This window comes from Pteropus vampyrus, unplaced genomic scaffold (genome assembly GCF_000151845.1).
Source record: "Pteropus vampyrus isolate Shadow unplaced genomic scaffold, Pvam_2.0 Scaffold300, whole genome shotgun sequence".
Classification (NCBI taxonomy): Eukaryota; Metazoa; Chordata; class Mammalia; order Chiroptera; family Pteropodidae; genus Pteropus; species Pteropus vampyrus.
The window spans coordinates 1,719,166-1,737,382 of record NW_011889081.1 but is presented as its reverse complement, the minus strand read 5'-3'; the positions used below and the strand labels follow the sequence as shown (position 1 = coordinate 1,737,382).

At 41.2% G+C, this 18,217-nt stretch overlaps 1 protein-coding gene and 1 pseudogene across 21 annotated transcripts in view; both read left to right on the top strand.

The window, feature by feature from the left end:
• Positions 1 to 18,217, top strand: part of DNASE1 (deoxyribonuclease 1) — a 73,408-nt gene that overhangs the window by 28,541 nt on the left and 26,650 nt on the right. For 19 of the 21 annotated variants that reach the window (XR_002776528.1, XR_002776527.1, XR_002776529.1 and 16 more), the window contains exons 2-3: positions 11,107 to 11,567; positions 13,652 to 13,808. The gene's annotated coding sequence lies outside the window, so the exon portion shown is untranslated. The remainder of the gene's footprint in view (positions 1 to 11,106; positions 11,568 to 13,651; positions 13,809 to 18,217) is intronic. The other 2 variants (XM_011376506.1, XM_023521208.1) reach the window with 1 other exon arrangement.
• On the top strand, positions 2,634 to 2,752 carry LOC111730075 (annotated as a pseudogene).

The following is an 18,217-nucleotide window of genomic DNA, read 5'->3' as shown; positions in this document are numbered from 1 at the left end:
TACACATAAAGTTATTCTTTGCTTATCTGTCCTGACCTATGAAGTGTTGCACCAACAGACCCCTGCCATAGCTTTGATTCCACCCCTTAAGACAAGTTTTAAAAAACCCTCAGTTTCCACCCAGGAAAAAAAAAATGTTAACCCAGAATTACCAAATTCAGTTTCAGCAGATGTAACACCAGAAATTGGTTACAGATAACTCTTTTAAGTCTTTAAGTCGAAGTAATAATATAGGAAGTTACAGTCTTGACCAAAGGAATGCACAAGTTTCTTATTACTTTGTTTTAATGTGTCTCAAAATTCTATGACATTTCTTGGTCAAGCTGTTTCCATTAAAAAGTACTGATTTAAAAAACTAATAACTTGAGTTTGGAGAAACATGGTGGAGTGAGATGTTCCTAGATCTCTCCCCTTGAAGCAACAATAAGCTGAACATCTAAAACGTAACAAAAAACACCCAAACTGCACACCAGCACATCTGAGTATGGGATCTGTGCCTAAGAGCTACCACAGGTCAGAACCCCGGGTGTCAGTTGGTGGACTGGGAAATACAGAGAAGCTGCCTCTTGTAGCTGGCGCTCCCTGTAGGACAAGGAAGAGGAGAGAAGGTGCAGCAAGGTCCCTGAACAGCCCTGCCTGAGAGAGTTGTGAGCTCCACAGGCCGGCAGCAGGGCCCAGTAATCAGAGCAGAGAAGCAGGGATGGCAGAGATTGATTTTTACCAGCTGTGGTTGCAAAACTGAGGCTGAACCACAGCTCCCAACCCAGAGGACCCCTATCCCCATATCCTCCAAGTCCGAACACCCCGGAGCCCTAGGGGAATCTGACCAAATGCTACTGAAACTGTCGCTAACACTGACAGGGACAGAGACTGAGAGTAGCGAGTACGATTAAACATCTATAAGGAAAAAAAAAGGCATTATTAAGGCTTTATACAAAGCAGAGATCCAAGAGGCTTAGACGCCACCTACTGGAAACCAAAAGAAAAATGACCTTTATATAATAAATCTTCTTTTGGGGTTGGGAGGGGAGCAGAATACACTTCCATTAATGCCCAGGCGGAGAAATAGTCCTTTAAAAACCATGAACAACCAAGGTGACACGGTATCTCAGAGAGAAAGAGAAAAATCTCCAGAAAATAAGCTTACAGACATAGAAATATGCAACTTAAATGACAGAGAATTCAGGATGGTACTTCTGGAAAAACTCAGTGAATTCCAAAATGTGTCATATCAACAATTTGAGGAATTGAAAAAAACACTAGATGAGCAGAATGAGTTCTTTAGCAACTAGATTGAAACCCTCAAAAAGAACAGAATACAACTTCTGGAGATTAAAAACACACTGCAGAGTTGAAAAATGAAATAGTAAGCTTGGGAAATAGAGTCAACCAAATGAAGGAAAGGATCAGTGATATTGAAGACAGAAATCTAGAAAGAAATCGGAAGAAGAGAGAAACCAAAGAATGAAAGATAATGAAAGAGAAATACAACAACTGGCTGATACCGTCAGGAGAGGAAATATAAGAATAATGGGCAATATCGAAGGGGAGGAAAAGGAGCAGGGATTAGAAAGCATTTCAGACAAATAGTTGATGAGAATTTCCCAAATCTAAGAAATGAGGTGGAGCTTGGAATTCAAGAAGTCAACAGAACACCCAGTTATCTTAACCCAGAAAAGCCTTCACCAAGACATTGCATTAAAATTATCAAAAATCAGTGACAAAGACAGAATTCTCAGGATGGCCAGGGAAAAGAAGATGGTAACTTATAAAGGAAAACCCATTAGATTATTATCAGATTTCTCAGCATAAACCTTAAAAGCCAGAAAGGAGTGGAATCAAATATTCAGACTATTAAGTGAAAGGAAATACCAGCCAAGAATAATATATCCAGGTAAGCTCTCCTTTAGATATGAAGGAGAAATAGACACCTTTCCAGACATACAGAAATTGAGGGAATTCTCCACTATGAGGCCTGCATTACAGGAAATACTGAAAGGAGTCGTCTCACCTAAAACAAAATGATGAAAGAAATCCATAGCTAGGAGTAAGGCGACTAGCAGGCACATAGAAGCAGAAGAGTGCAACCCTGACTAAGAACAGGACATTATAAGTTTAAACAAGAAGAGATTTGCTATAGCAAGATAGTCATGAACGTTCAGCGTACATAGGGACAAATTGAGACAACAATGACTGAAAAAATGAGGATTCAAAGATCCAAATTTGCAAAGGGGAATGGCGATAAGGCACGCGCAGAACAAAACGGACGACTGTATATAGATAACTATCCTTTACATATTTGTAATGGTAACCACACGCCAAAGATTCAGAGCTGAAGTATATAACATAAAACAAGAAGGACCAGAGGGAAAACCCACAAAAGCCAACCAAAATAAAGAAAAGAGAAACACAAGGACAAGGAAGCAATGGAAACACTGAGCTACCAGAAAGCAAAAGATAAAATGGCTATAAGACCTCATATTTCAATAATCACCCGAAATGTAAATGTACTGAACTCACCAAAAAGGCACAGAGTTGCAGATTGGATCAAAAAACAAAACCCAACCATATACTGCCTCCAGGAAACACATCTCAGTTCCAAAGACAAATATAAACTCAAAATGAAAGGGTGGATCTACGGCCATGCTACCTTGAACAAGCCCGATCCCATCTAATCTCAGAAGCTAAGCAGGGTCGGGCCTGGTTAGTATTTGGATGGGAGACCACCTAGGAAGACCAGGTGCTATAGGTGTAAAAAATAAAAAGGAATTGTAAGCTGACAAGGTCCTTGTGTCTGTGAGGTCAATTAAGGGTTACTTCACCTAAAAAAAAAAAAAAATGAAAAGGTGGAAAATGATATTTCAAGTAAATGACATTCAGAGAAAAGTGGGAGTAGCAGAGCAAATAGACTTAAAAATAAAAAAGATAAAGATACTGAGGGACATTTCATAATGATAAAGAGAATCATGCGCCAAGAAGATATAACATATTAATATCTATTGGGAGCAATTAGGGAGCCCCGAAATATATAAAGCAATTACTAACAGAACTAAAGGGAGAAACAGACCAAAACACTATCATAGTAGGAGACCTAAATACCCCACTGTCGGATATGGACAGATCATCCAAACAGAAAATCAGTAAGAAATAACATCCTTAAGTGACACATTAGACCAGCTGGACATAATTGACATTTACAGAGCCTTCCATCCCAAAACAGCTGCTTATACATTCTTCTCTAGTGCACATGGAACATTCTCAAGGATTGACCGCATACTGAGACACAGAGCTAGCCTCAACAAATATAAGAGGTTGAAATCATACCAACCATATTCTCTAATCATAATGCTTTGCAACTAGAGATCAATAGCAAAAAGAAAGCATGAAGAACCACAAATACAACATGGAAATTAAACAACATACTACTGAAGAATAACTGGGTCAGAGAAGAAATAAAAAGATCAAGAGATACATAGAAACGAATGGTAATGATAGGACAACATATCAACATTTTGGGGACATGGCAAAAGTGGTCATAAGAGGAAGGTTCATAACATTACAGGCCTATCTCCAAAAACAAGAACAAGCCCAAATAAACAACCTAACGCTTCATCTTAAAAAACTAGAAAAGAAAGAACAAATGAACCCTAAAGTCAGCAGAAGGAAATAAATAATCAAAATTAGAGCAGAAATAAATGAAATTGAAAAAAAAAAAAAAAGAAATGCAACAAAGAGCTGATTCTTTGAGAAGGTTAATAAAATTGACAAACCCTTGGCTAGACTCGCTAAGAAAAAAGAGAAAGGACACAAATAAAATCAGGGACGAAAGAGAAAATTATGACAGACACTACAGAAATACAAAGGATCATATGAGAATACTATGAAAAAGTATGTAACACCAAATTTAATAACTAGAAGAAATGAACCAGTACTTAGAAAAACTAGAAAATCTAAATAGATCGATTAGCAGTATGGAAATTGAAACAATTATCAGAAACCTACCCAGAAGTAAAAGCCCAGGACCAGATGGCTTCACCAATGAATTCTGCCAAACATTCAAAGAAGATTTAATACCTATTCTCAAACTCTTCCAAAAAAATCAAAGAGGAGGCAATACTTCCTAACTCATTTTATGAGGCCAATATTATCCTGATACCAAAACCTGGTAAATATCATACAAAAAAAAAAAAGAAGAAAACTACAGACCGGTATCACACAGATGCAAAATTCCTAAATAAGATACTAGCGAACTGAATACAACAACATATTAAAAAGATTGTACACCACGATCAAGTGGGCTTCATCCCAGAGGCACAGGGATGGTTCAACATACACAAATAGATTAACATGATACACCACATAAACAAATTAAAAAATGAGACTCACATGATCATATCAATAGATGCAGAAAAATTCTTTGACAAGATACAGCATCCATTTACAATCAAAACACCTAACAAAATTGGTATAGAAGGAAAGTGCCTTAACATAATAAAGGCCATATATGACAAACCCTCAGCCAAAAGTTACACCTTATGGTGAAAAACTAAAAACCTGCCGTCTAAGATCAGGAACAAGGCAAGGCTGTCCACTATCACCACTGTAAATTCAATATAACATTGGAAGTCTTAGCGAGTGCAATAAGGCAAAGATATAGAAGGCATCCAAATAGGAAACGAAAAAGTCAAACTATCACTATTTGCGGATGATGTGATTCTCTATATAGAAAACCCTAAAGACTCCACAAGAACACTATTGGAAACAGTAAGCACATACAATAAGCTTTCTGGATACAAAATCAATGTTAAAAAATCCATAGCATTCCTATACTCGAATAACGAAGTGTCAGAAAAAGAAGTGGAAAAAATATTTTTTTTGCAATTGCAACGAAAAGAATAAAATACCTAGGAGTATATCTGATGAAACAGGTGAAGGACCTATATAATGAAAACTGTAAGACCCTATTAAAAGAAATCAAAGAAGATACAAAGAAATGAAGAGATATTCCATGTTCTTGGATTGGAAGAATCAACATAGTTAAAATGACCATATTACCTAAAGCATTATACAGATTTAATGCAATCTCCATCAAAATTCTATCAGCATTTTTTAAAGAAATAGAACAAAAAACGTCAGTTTTGTATGGAGGCACAAAAGACCCCAAATTGCCAAAGCCATCCTGAGAAAAAAGAACGAGGCTAGAGGTATCACTCTTGCCCAACCTCAAATTACACTGCAAAGCGACAGTAATCAAAACAGAATGGTATTAGCAGAAAAACAGACACATGGACCAGTGGAACAGAATTGAGAGTCCAGAAGTAAACCCATATTTATATGGGCAAATAATTTTTGACAACAAAGCCAAAAACATACAGTGGAGAAAGGAAAGCCTCTTAAATAAATGGTGCTGGGAAAACTGGAATGTCACTTGCAAAAGAATGAAACTAGGCTGTTTATCACCACACACCAAAATTAACTCAAAATAGATTAAGGACCTGACTATAAGACCTGAAACAATAAAATGCATAGAAGAAAACAGGAATTATACTCAAGGACCTGGGACTTAAAGAGGATTTTATGAATTTGACCTCAAAAGCAAGGGAAGTAAAAACAAAAATAAATAAATGAGACTAGATCAAACTAAAAAGCTTCTGCACAGCAAAAGAAACCATCAACAAGCTAAAAAAGACAGCCATCCTAATAGGAAAATATATTTGCAAGCAACCCCTCTGATAAGGGCCTAATATCCAAAATATACAAAGAACTCATAGGACTCAATAATAACAAAAAACAAACGATCCAATCAAAAAATGGGAAGAGGACCTGAACAGACACTACTCCCTAGAGGAAATAAAATGGCCAACAGATATATGAAAAGATACTCAACATTGCTAGCTACTGGGGAAATGCAAATCAAAATCACAATGAGATACCATCTCATACCTATTAGAATAGCTATAATCAACAGGACAAGTAATAACATGTTGGAGGGGATACAGCAAAAAAGGATCCCTTATATACTGCTGGTGGGACTGTAAATTCATACAGCCACTATGGAAAACAGTATGGGGCTCCTCAAAAAACTAAGAATTGATCTACCATATGATCTAGCAATCCCTCTATTGGATATTTACTCCAAAGACTTGAAAACTCATATCCCAAAAGATATTTATTTGCACACCGATGTTCATAGCAGCATTACTCATAATGGCCAGGACATGGAAGCAACTGAAGTGTCCTACGATAGATGATTGGCTAAAGAAGCTGTGGTACATATATAGAATGGAATATTATTCAGCCATAAGAAGAGATGAAATACTGCCATTTGACGACATGGATGGACCTTGAGATAATCATGCTAAGCAAAATAAGCCAGACAGAAAAAGTTGAAAACTACCTGATATCACTTATGTGCGGGATATAAACCTAAAAGCAACAAATGAACAGGACAAACAAGCAGAGACTCATGGGCATGGACAATAGACTAGTGGTTACCAGAGGGGAGGGGGAGGGGGAAGAGGGGTGGTAGATGGGATTAAGGGGGTCAAATATGTGATGACAGAAAGAAATTAACTATGAGAGGTGAACACAGTGTAAACATAATATACCTTACTGTCTAAGTGTATAGTTGAAACTTACTGGATTTCATTAACCAATGTTATTAAATTAATTAAAAATAAAAACTAATAACTTAAAAACTGCCACACACAAACCCAAATGGTCCACAAAAGATGCTCCTTTCTTTCCGAAGGTTTTGGGATGCATTGTAATCATTAAATAGTCTTTTACTATTAAACTTAAATGGCCAATTGGACAAACAATTTTGCATTTGTTCTTCTACCATCGATTACGACTGGGGTGGCCGTCTAGTCTGTCAGTGAGCCCTTCAAAAGTATTCATTTCTGTTACAATTTTTGGTTGCTAGTATTTCTTTTTTTATTATTTCTTAAAGTTTTCATCTCTCTGCTTATATTACCCATCTGATCTTGCATGCCGTACATTTTTTCCTTAGAGCCCTTAACATACCAATCATAGTTGCTTTAAATTCCCAATTTAATAATTATACCTGACATCTCTGAGTCTGGATCTGATGCTTCTTTCTCTTCAAAGTCTTGATTTTTTCTTTTAGTATGCTTTGGAATTTCCTGAACACTAGACATGATGCACTGGGTAAATGGAACTGGGGAGAGTAGGCCTTCAGTGTGAGGTTTTATGTTTATCTGACTAGAAATTAGGCCATGTTTACTGTTTGCTGTAGCTGTAGGTATTAGAGCTAAAATTTCCTCTGGTGTCCTTGTTTTTGTCTTCTCTGTTGTCTTTGGGGTTTCCTAGAGATAAATTAGGTCTGAGAAGTGCAGTTTTTTCCATTGTATTCACCTGTCATTATACAGGGGCCCTACTGATGTGATAGTAAGGAAGAGAAGTGTTCTATAGTTCTGTGGTTAGGTCTTTAGTAAACCTGTGACCTTAGCAATTGCTTTTCTGTTTGGATTTTTTCCCCTTATGTGAAACAGGAAGGCAGAGGGGGCTAGAGTTGGACATTTCTTTTTCTCTAAGTCAGTTAGGTTCTGGTAAAACCAGAATAAGTTAGGTTCTGGTAAGTGTTTCCCTTGAGGACAAGCCTTGTTAAGAATAGAATACTCTGGTTATCTCAAAATGTGTCTGCTTTTCCCCTTCCTCTCCCAGAAGCACAAGGTCTTTTTTTTCTAACCTTCACTGTGAGAACCTGGTAGGGCTCCTGGAGGTAAAGCTCATAAAAGTATGTGGGTACCCCTAAGAATGGGCCTTCCTTTGAGATTTATTAACTCTCAAATTTGTTCACATTGAGCGTCCATCAATTCATCTTTCATTTTTCCTACCCCACCTTCTTCTCCGGGGTCTGCTCCAGTAAGCTGTGATTCTCTGTGTCTGCTTGTCTGTCTCTCCAGTTATTTGGGCAGTGTTTTGTCCTGTGGCCTCAATTTTCTGATAGATCTAAAAAGAGTTGTTTTTCAGTTCTTTCAGCTTTTTTTTTATTTTTTATTTTTTATCGTAAGGATGGTAGTGACAACTTTCAAGCTCCTTACTTGCAAGACTGGAAAATGGAAGTACCTTGCCTCTATCTGTCTATCCATCTACCTACCTACTTACCTATCTAATCTATCTACCCATTCAAAAATATCAGTGTGTAGTTGGCATACAATATTATATTAGTTTCAGGTATACAGCATAGTGATTCAACGTTTATATACCTTATGATGTGATTGCCTTGATAAGTCTAGTAACCATAGGTCACCATGCAAAGTTAACATATTGACATATTCGTTGTGGTGTACCTCTTATTCACCTTCACCTTTTTCACCTATCCCCACATCCCCCTCCCCTCTGGCAACCTCAGTTTGGTCTCTGTGTCAGTGGGTCTATTTCTGTTTTATTTTTTTAGATTCTATGTATGTGAAATCATATGGTATTTGTCTTTCTCTGACTTTTTTCACTTAGCATAATACCCATTTTTCACACATGGCAAGATTTCATCCTTTTTTCTTGTTGAATAATATTCTATCATATATAAATGTGTGTATAGTCCATCACATATATACATACACACACACGTGTAGTCCATCACATATATACATACGCACACACATATATGTATGTGTGTGTATACAGCATTCTTATCCATTCATCTGTTGATGGACAACTAGGTTGCTTCTGTATCTTGGCTGGTGTAAATAATGCTGCAATGAACATAGAGGTGCATATATCTTTTTCAATTAGTGTTTTAGTTTCCTTCAGGTACATACTCAGAAGTGGAATAAAAAGAATTCCAGTTGACATCTTTTTTTCTTTCAGTACTTTAAGATGTCATTCCATTGTCTCTGACTTAAACCAGAAGTTACTTGTCATCCTTATCTTAATTTATCTGCACATAATGTGCTTTTTGAAGCCAAGCTGCTTTTAAGATTTTTTTCTTTAACTCTGATTTTTAACAGCTTGATTATAATCTGCCTTGATGGTATTTTCTTGAGGTTTATTCTGCTTTGGTTTTAGTGAGCCTCTTGGATCTGCGAATGTATAGTTTTCATCATATTTGTGAGATTTTGCTTATTATTTTTTCAGATATTGCTTGTTTCCTTTTCAGCCTTTTTCTGGGACTCTAGTTCCATGCACTGCTTGGTAGTGTCTGATTTTTTTTTTTTTTCTCTCTCTCTCTCTGTATGCTTTATTGGAATAGTTTTATTTGCTATGCCTTTGAACTCTGATCTTTTCTTTTTCAGTGTCTATCTGATATTAATCCCATACTGTGTTTTATTATTTTTTTTAATTTCAGATATTGTTTTTACCATCTCCAGAAGTTCCATTGGGTCTTTTTTATATTTTCTATTTATCTTTTCTATTTTCTATTTCTGTTTAAACCAAATTCATGTTTTCTTCTACCTTCCCAGATATATGAAGCATGTTTATAATATGTTTTATTGTCCTTGTTTGCTTGTTCCTTTATCTCTATTATTTTTAGGTCAGTTTTTATTGATTGATTTTTCTTATGGTCTTAGGTCATGTTTGCATGCCTGATGTAGTAGTTATCAATTCACCCTTCATTGCCTGCTTATAATACTGGAACATTTCTCCCTTGCCAGCTAACTTGATGCTAATCTTTGTCAATGAAGGATGTTGAGGAGAAGGGGTCTCTTTTCCAGGTTCTAGGTGCTTTGATTATTCCTGTTATGTGATGTGGGCCGGCATGTGGTACACATAGGGGCACTCATACCCACTGAGGCAGCTTCATAGCTGCAAAGTCAGCAGCACTCCCATAGATGCCAGCAGTAAAGTCCTTTATATATTTGGAAGAGGGCAGGCACTGCCAGGCAAATTTCACAGGAACCCCCACTGACCTTCTGGTAGCTTTTTGGTGAGTTCCTCAATACCTCCACCTTGTGGTAATAAGCCAACTTGGTGGCTTCTCAGCACTCTCTGCAGACAGCTTCCCAGATAATTTTGTTGACATCCTTGTAGATGGTTGTCAACCCCCAGTCTTGGCCTGGGAGAGCCCAGTGAACTTCACATCCAGTGGGCTGTGACCACCCATATCCCAGATCAGAATCCTTCACTTAGGTACTTCTCTTCACCCTAGTGTATTCCGTAGAGTTCTCTTTTGTTCCCATTTAGGTAATTTTCTGTAAATAGTTAATAATTCTTTATACTAAACTTCCTTTGTTTAAAATACCATGCGATTTCTGTCTCTTGGCTGGACTCTGATGGATAGATCTGGCCATTTTCTTATGGGATGCTGGACATTGTGAATGTCTGTTGTTGGCTGCTGGGTTTTGTTATACTCCTTCAAATAGTGTTGATCTTGGTCTGGCATACAGTGAAGTTCCTTGGCATCAGTTGATCCTTATAGGCTTGCTTCTGAGCTTTATTAGGGTGAGTCCAGAGCTGGCTTTGGTCCACAGCCAATTTAAGCCCCATCACTAAGGGTGATGCCCTTCTGAAGATTCTGCCCAGTACCCTGTGACTTAGGAGGTCTTTCCAGATGGCTTGTGGGAACACAAAATATCCTCATCCCTGTGTGAGCTCTGAGGATTATTCTCTCTGCTCTTTTCTAGGGATTCTTGCCCTGGCCTCCTCACATAATTTCTCTCACACATGTACAAACCTGTCCTCAGCTGAAGACTCAGGGGGACCCTTTACAGATCCTGGAGCTCTGCTGTCTGTGCAACCCCATCCCCCAACACTTTGGGCTTCCTGGGCCTCCCTACCTAACGTTGTCTCCTCCTTCAGGTAGATGGCTGGGTCTGTCTTGAGTTTCCCCTCCTTGCATTGCAGCTTGGAAACTGCCTCAGCTGTAGGTGGTATAGTCATAGGGCTCAATCTCTCAGTTTCCCTTCTCTTGGGAATCACTGTCCTGCACTGTTGTCCAAGGACTGAAAACCATTGCATCATCTCTTGTCCAGTTTTCTCATTGTTCAGGATCCCTTGTACTCTATCTTGAATGAGTGTATAAACAAGTGAACAAACAAATGGAACAGCTGTCAGGAGTTTGGTGAAGTTTCAGAACAGGTGGTACCTTCTGGCTAACCTGACTGACATTGTTAACACTCCCTTTTTTCTTCTTTTTTTAACCAGTCACGGCATGAGTGGGATCAGCAAGATGGCACAGGCTGTGAGGCAGTGACATGGTGGCAGCCTGGTGTTGCCCTCCCTACCCCAGCAGGCTCGTGTTTTGTCAGCTTCTGTGGCTTTGTCACTGGTAGACTGAGGTGCCTGCGAAAATCAGTGTCTCCTGACAGGAGCCGTGTGAGGAAAGGAGCCGATTGCCTGTGATCAAAGCCCTGCCCTGCCTCCATGGCCCACCCTGACTCCAGCAGTCTTCAGATGACGGAGAGCTGGACCAACAAGGCCACCTTTCCCTGGCCTCTGACCACCTCTCCTACCTGAGGCCCTGTCCATGACTACAGCTAGGTCGAGGTAGCTGGTGGTGGCCAGTGCTGCCCTGCTACACCTCTGCACTTGAGGAGGAGCACTGACCTGTTACTGGCAGCTGTGCTACCATGCAAGTTGCCGGGAGGGAAAGCCAGCCTCACAAGGTAAGTAGAGTGTTCTAAAGTTGTATAGAAGCGAAGCGAGAACCAAAGCTGCTTCCCAGAGCCCAGAGCCTGAAATTCTCAAGGAAGTTGAGGTCTCTGCAGCTGCTTTTCCTGTCTTCTCCTGGGAGTGCTTTCTTGTTCCCACAGCTGGGACTCTATGCACCTTAGGCCTCTCGCTAGGCTTCTGAGAGGAGAATGGAGGCAGGGCCCTGTGTCTGCCCATAATCGGATGCCCAGCACAGGGTGGCCTTCTGGGCACCCCCCTCGGTGGGGCAGGATAAGCACAGCATCCTTCACTGACTACGGGCCTGACAAGGCAACTGTCTTGGAGGATAGTTAGAGGGAAGGCTGAGGCACTATGGGAAGATGGTTCAGTGGGAGCCTTCCTCCTCACACACCTGAGCTCCCCACAGGGTCTCACTGCACATGTTGCCACCTCCAAAAGAATTGAGCTATAGGAATATTGTAGCTTATGATTTCCCATGGTGGTGCAGGGAGAAGCACTCAAGGAAGCTTGGGGACTCTAGTGTCCTCCCCACTGGCCACTGGCAGGGCTACATCACCTCTGCGTCCAGCACTCTGAGGAGCAGAGATGCTCAGAGCATGGAAGGTGAGCAGAGGGTGAGGAACTCATGGACATGGTGACAAAGGGATGTGGGGCAGACAGTGGGACCATCCTTCCCCAGCTGGCCCATCTAGGAAGGAGTGGGTGGCGTTGGAAAAGGCACTTGAGACTCAAGTGTGAAGCTTCGTAGTGAGAGCTGAGGTGGGGCAACACCATCACACAAGTTTTGGCCTCTGGGGCCATTTGCCCCTGTAATCTCCATGGAGACCCCAATTCCTCTCCAAGGTCTCCTGTCCAGCAGTCTTCAACCTTTCTCCTGGGACCTCTATGACAGAGCAGAGTGGTTCTGAACTCTGCTTTCTGGCCAGGCTTTACTTGAGTGATGCTCTGAGGGCTCCTTAGCCCACAAGGTACCTCTCTCCCCTGCTGTTAGGAGCTGTAGCTTTGGTGCTCCCTTATTACCCTCAGTTACAAGCCTTTGTTCCACCAAGATTTAGGACATGGAGGCTGAGGAGCCTGGCCCAATGACAGAAGCCTGTCCCTTCACTCATTCATCAGAGAACCAAGTCAGCTCCCCTTGTAGGAGATGCTCAAACTTAAATGGGGACAATCAGCCCAGCTGAAGAGGGTCAGGTGAATCTAAACCTGTTGTTCTGTCATGAGTACCCATCTGACGTTCATCCTTTCATTCAGCAAGTACTTGGTGAGCACTCACTAAGGGTCAGGCCCTGTTTAGGTGCTGCTACATAAGTCCTAGCTCTCATGGGACTTATGGTCAGTGGGATAAGACTGACTGTAACATTGTACGTTAGATTGGTGGTAAGAAAAAAATAAACAAGATAAAGGAGATAGAGTGGTGGGACAAAACATGCTACTTTAAGTGGGATGCTATGGTAGAGTGACATCTGGGCAGAAGCTTGAGTGAAGGGGAGGACAAACACTCTGGAGGCAGAGTGCTCAAGTAGGGGAACAATGTGAAGGCCACGAGGCAGGAGCCTGCTTGGGAAACATGGTTCAAACTGTCATTATGAAACAAACTATAGATAAACCCCACGGCTGGTTCTGGGCAGGAAGTACACTGGTTAACTTGCAGTTCTCATCAGAAATCAGCATTGCCCATCTGGCCAAGGGGGCAGACAGTATGCAGCCCTGGCACTGGCAGTCCGCAGGCCTCAATACTCTTTATCCAAGAGTGGAGGAATAGACCTGAGCTGAGGACAGATGTTTCTGTTCTCTGAGGAACCATAGGATGAACTTTTAAAATGTAGAATTGCCATGTCCTGGCACTGTGCTATCTTTACTTTAAGGACTGGGCTGTTGAGGCCAAATAGCATAGGATTCGAGTGAACACACAGACTCTTGGTTGGACAGAGGGGAATGGTCTGGGTCCCTTCGGGCTTTCTCATTGGCTGTATATCTCTGCACAGAACATTTGTAGCTCAGAGATGTCTACGTGACCTATGCTAGTTGGACCAGCTTGCCTAGTTATAAACCCATGTCCTTTCCAACTCTGTTTCAGTGACTCATGCCAGGTAACAAAAACAGACTTCTGGCCATGGAGTAGCTTGTAGTAGACAACGCCTGCTGAGGACTCAAAGAACTGGCCATAATTCAGAAGGCATCAGCTTGGAGGTCCGTCATTCCAGCAGCCATGACTTAGAAGGGAGCTTGAGGAGGTGAGCCCTTCTTCCTGTACTGGCTTTTCTCTTAGGGGTTGGGCACAGGTGGCTGCTAAGAGGCAGAGTAGCCAGAGGAGTGCTACACAGTTTCACAGAGCTGGGGAGACTGAGCTGGGGGTTTGGGCTTACTGAAGCATCAGGACTTGAGGGCCAAGATTCCTGAGAGGAAGGAGGCCAGAGAAATGAGTTGACACTCAGCAATAGTTTCCTCTTGAGACATTTGCTGATGAAGCTGCTCAGGCAAGAGAAGCAAAGTGGCCGAAAAGCAGAGCAGGGTTTTTTGCAGTTTCATGATGCTAGGGAAGAGTTCAGAGCCTGTCAAGGAGGAATGGCCCTAAGAAATACCCCAGGATCTTGGCTGGCACCCTTGGGGGGCACTATGGGAGTGGGGGCAAGCCACAGATAGATTGGATTTTACAGAGACTGCAGATGAGCTCAGCTTCAGCTGAGGCCCCTGCTGGCCTGTGTGGCTGCCCCTCTGCTGCTCACCCTGGAGGCCGACACCATCCTGACTCTCTGCCATTCTGTCATACACAGTGCTTGATACTCAGGTTACAAGGCATACTGAGAATCAGGACTAGGGGAAAAGGTGATAGAACCACCAGTGATTAAGATATCAGAGTTATCAGACATGGACTTCAAAATAACTGGTTAATATATTAAAGAAAATAGATAGAATGGAGAGTTCACAGAGAATCGGAATAAAAAGTTAAATGAAAATTCTAAAACAGAAAAGTTTGACAAAACTGAAATTTTAAATTCAGTAGGTGGATTTAACAGCAGTTAGAGACAGCTGAAGAGAGGATTAGTGAACTGGAAGATAGATCAATAGCAAACATTCTTGCAAACACCAGTGCAACCAGCTTGCATTATCTGGTGAGCTTTCTTGCCCTTGACCCTCAGGGCCCTGCTTGCCCCTTCTGTAGATCATCAGCCTTGGATGAGGAGGGGATGATGGTGAGAATGCTTTTTGTGCTTGGGAAGAGACTGAAAGGACTTGGGAATTTGGAGAATGTTTTCCACTGCATCCTTGTTGGAAACATTGCTAGCACATTGGGAGTCTAGTCAGTCGAGTTCTGTGACTGATGAAATCTTAAGGGCCTTAGGTTCATCATCAGGGACACGAGTGTGTTTGTACTCATGGGCTCAAGCTAAAGGTGTGCTAACTTCTCCAACAGACAACTTAGAAAATACCTTTTCATTTGCTTCTCTCCCGAATGCAGAGTACAGAAAAGGAACATTTGGGGGCAAGGGGTTGGGGAACCAGTGGAGGCTTGTTGGATTTGCAAAGGGGATGCATACGTTGTTGTTCAGGCTTCACGTTCTGTGGAATTCAAGTGCTGCCTGTTCTACTGACACAACGGGCATGGGCATGGCTGGAGGTGAGGAACCAGGGGCTGGCACTGCTGCTGAGTGCGACTGTGAAGCTGTTTTGGATTGTAGCAATTCAGATGTCTGTTCTGAGAAATTTTCCATCCTGGGTTAATGATTTCTTTATGATGAGCAGAAATAAATTCATGAGGGATGGTAAGCTGTGGCTGGGTCCTGGGCCAAGGCCAGTGTGCTGAATTGAGAGATAACTGCTTATCCTCAGAGACTGACATGGATTAAAAAAGCAATATCACAGCAGACACCAGCCCTTTATCTGTAATAAAGAATAGAATCCCCTTTGTTCTCTAAAACATTATCTGTGGAGTTAGCAGACATGTCTCCTAACTTTTGGGAGGACGAGGAATCCCGAGTAGAGCCTAGCTGAAGGGAGGCATGCCCATGAGGCCACAATAGCGATAGGCTCCTGAGAGCTTCTGGTCAGCTCCAGCCAAGTGCCCAGAGGCCACCTGGATGCCCCGCAGTCCCTTTAGGACAGGAGGCTCTGCTGTGTTTTCTCAGGAGAGTTTGTGAAGAAGGAAAGTTCATGCAGCCAGGAAGGCCACCCAGGAAGATGGAGAACAGGAGATGAGCATGTAGTGCTGTCATGTTCGGCTTTTGTCTGGAGGGCCTCCTGTGTTCCAGGCACTGTTTTAGGCATGGGGCAGTTTCATGGACAAGATGGGCGAGGTCTCTGTTCCCGTGGGGCTTGTGTTCCAGTCCAGAGGTGAGCCTTAAACAAGTATAAACAAGTAAGAGCAAATACATTAAAACAAAGAAAGTGATAAGGGTCATGAAAATGACACTTGTGAATGGGAGGAGAATGACCTTCCTGAGGTGACATTTGAGTGGAAATGGGAATGACAAGGTGGCACAGGCCCTCCAGACAGGGCAGAGGCCCCGAGCTAGAATCGCACAGGTCTCGGTAGGCACCAGCTTTCATCTCAAGGACAATGAGAAACTGATGGCAGATTTTAAGCAGGGGAATCATGTGATCTGATTACATGGTCACAAGATGTGCTGGGTGACCATTGGCAGGCTTTGTGTGTGTTCAGGGGCAGACCAGTGTGGCGGCTGCAGAACCAGGGGAGAGTGCAGACTCCAGATGCATTTGGGGCAGGGTTAAGGGAAGGGGGACCCAGATGAGTATTGAGTATCTGAGCATCTGGATGGAGGCAGAGCCATAATGGGGGTGTAACTAGGGACTCAGTCTGAAGTCTGCTTCTGCCGCAGCAAGTTTAAAAAGCCCATTGGAGCCAAATGGAAGTGTCCCACCTGCAATTAGAATCAGGGACAAAGCCTCACCTCGGAGGAAAGTCTATTTCCTGAGCAGGTGGAAGACCGCAGACCTGCAGGACTTGAGAGCTGATCATTGTCTATCAACCCACAATTTCTGACAACTCAAATCCTTCTTTTTTACCTTCCACATCAAATTTGCCACCAATTCCTGTCTTAAGGCCACAGCTCTCTCCCTACCTTGTCATCCCTTCTGCTCCTCATGGATACCAGCGGCTCTAACATGCAAACTTGGGCAGTTAAAGTATTTTGAGTTTTCATTTTTAATATTTTTTGTTACTTCATTTTTGGATGATGCATTGTATATTCAGTTGTGTGGCTTGCAAATTTTTTCATTTATGGAATGTCAAAATTTTGAAACTAGTATAATGAACCTTCATGTACCCATGACCCAGCTTCAGGGCCAACATTTTAAAGCAAATCCCAGACATCATATCATTTCATCCTTAAATATTCTGGTGTGACACTGAAATCTAAGGATCATTCAAAGCATAACCATAATATCATTATCAAACCTAAAACTCTAATAATTTAATTAGATACCAGAATAGTGTTCTAATTTCCCTGTCCTCATAAATGATTTGTTTGTTAAGCAAAGGTTTGCTTAAATGATTAAAGAATTTATCGTTTCATAGAATCCTAATGAGAATCGCATATTGCATTTAGCAATATATCTCATTTCTTTTTAATCTGTAAGTTCCTCCTCTGTCTTTTCTTTTTTTTTCCTTTTTGAAATTTATTGGTGAGACCATCCTTTGTCCTGTAGCTTCCCATAGTCTGGATTATACTGTGTCCCCATAATGCTGGTGACTGTGAGATTTAGATCTAGAGGTTTGATCAGATTCAAGATGATCTTGGCAAGCTTCTTCATAAGTGCTGTTGTGTTCTTTGACCTGGAGGCTGGTTGTTTTTTGTGAGTTAGTAGCCATTGATGACCAGTGCTTACGTTAAGGGTTGCAAATTGCAGTCTCAAATTCTAGCAGTCTTTCCTCATTGCTTAAGTGGAATACATAGTGAAATTTCCTCTCAGCAATACCATTTACACAGGAAAGACAGGATAGGTTCTTAATTCTTTAATTTTGCCAATTTGCGAAATAACAAATTGACTCCCTTGCAGCTCCCAAAGGTGACTGATGAATTTTTAATATTAGTATGAACTCATACATTTAAATACAATTGAGATGTTATTCTACTGCAGTTATTCATTTCATTAGCAGTTTGTAGACTTGAAAATTTCTTTGTGACAGCATATTCAGTATGTTATAAATAATGAAGGCCAGAAAAGAAGATATATTAGTAACTCAGACAGACCCCTTATGTTAGATTCAGAGGCTCTCAGACATTCTCAATTCAGACCATTCCTACTTAAGGCTCAATAATTATTTTGAGGGACTCCTAGGCCAAAAGGAACACCTAACAGTTATATTTGTAAGTCCAAACAACTTAGTATTTATGTCCTAGCAACTTAGGACATTTTGAAAATGTCTATACATATAAATTTAAGTGTCTGCACACACACACATACACACACACACACTTACACTAAAAAAAATTTTTTTTCAATTCATTTTTAACTATACTCTCTCACAAATGGAATGTGTGTACCTGTCTGGTATTTCTTAAATCTTGGAATCAGATTGGATGCTTCCACCCTTTTTGCCTGTTTCACATTGATTTCACACAGTAATTGCTTTTTCAGTAATTGCCAGAAACCTAGCTTTGCAGGTACATGAAATCATGGA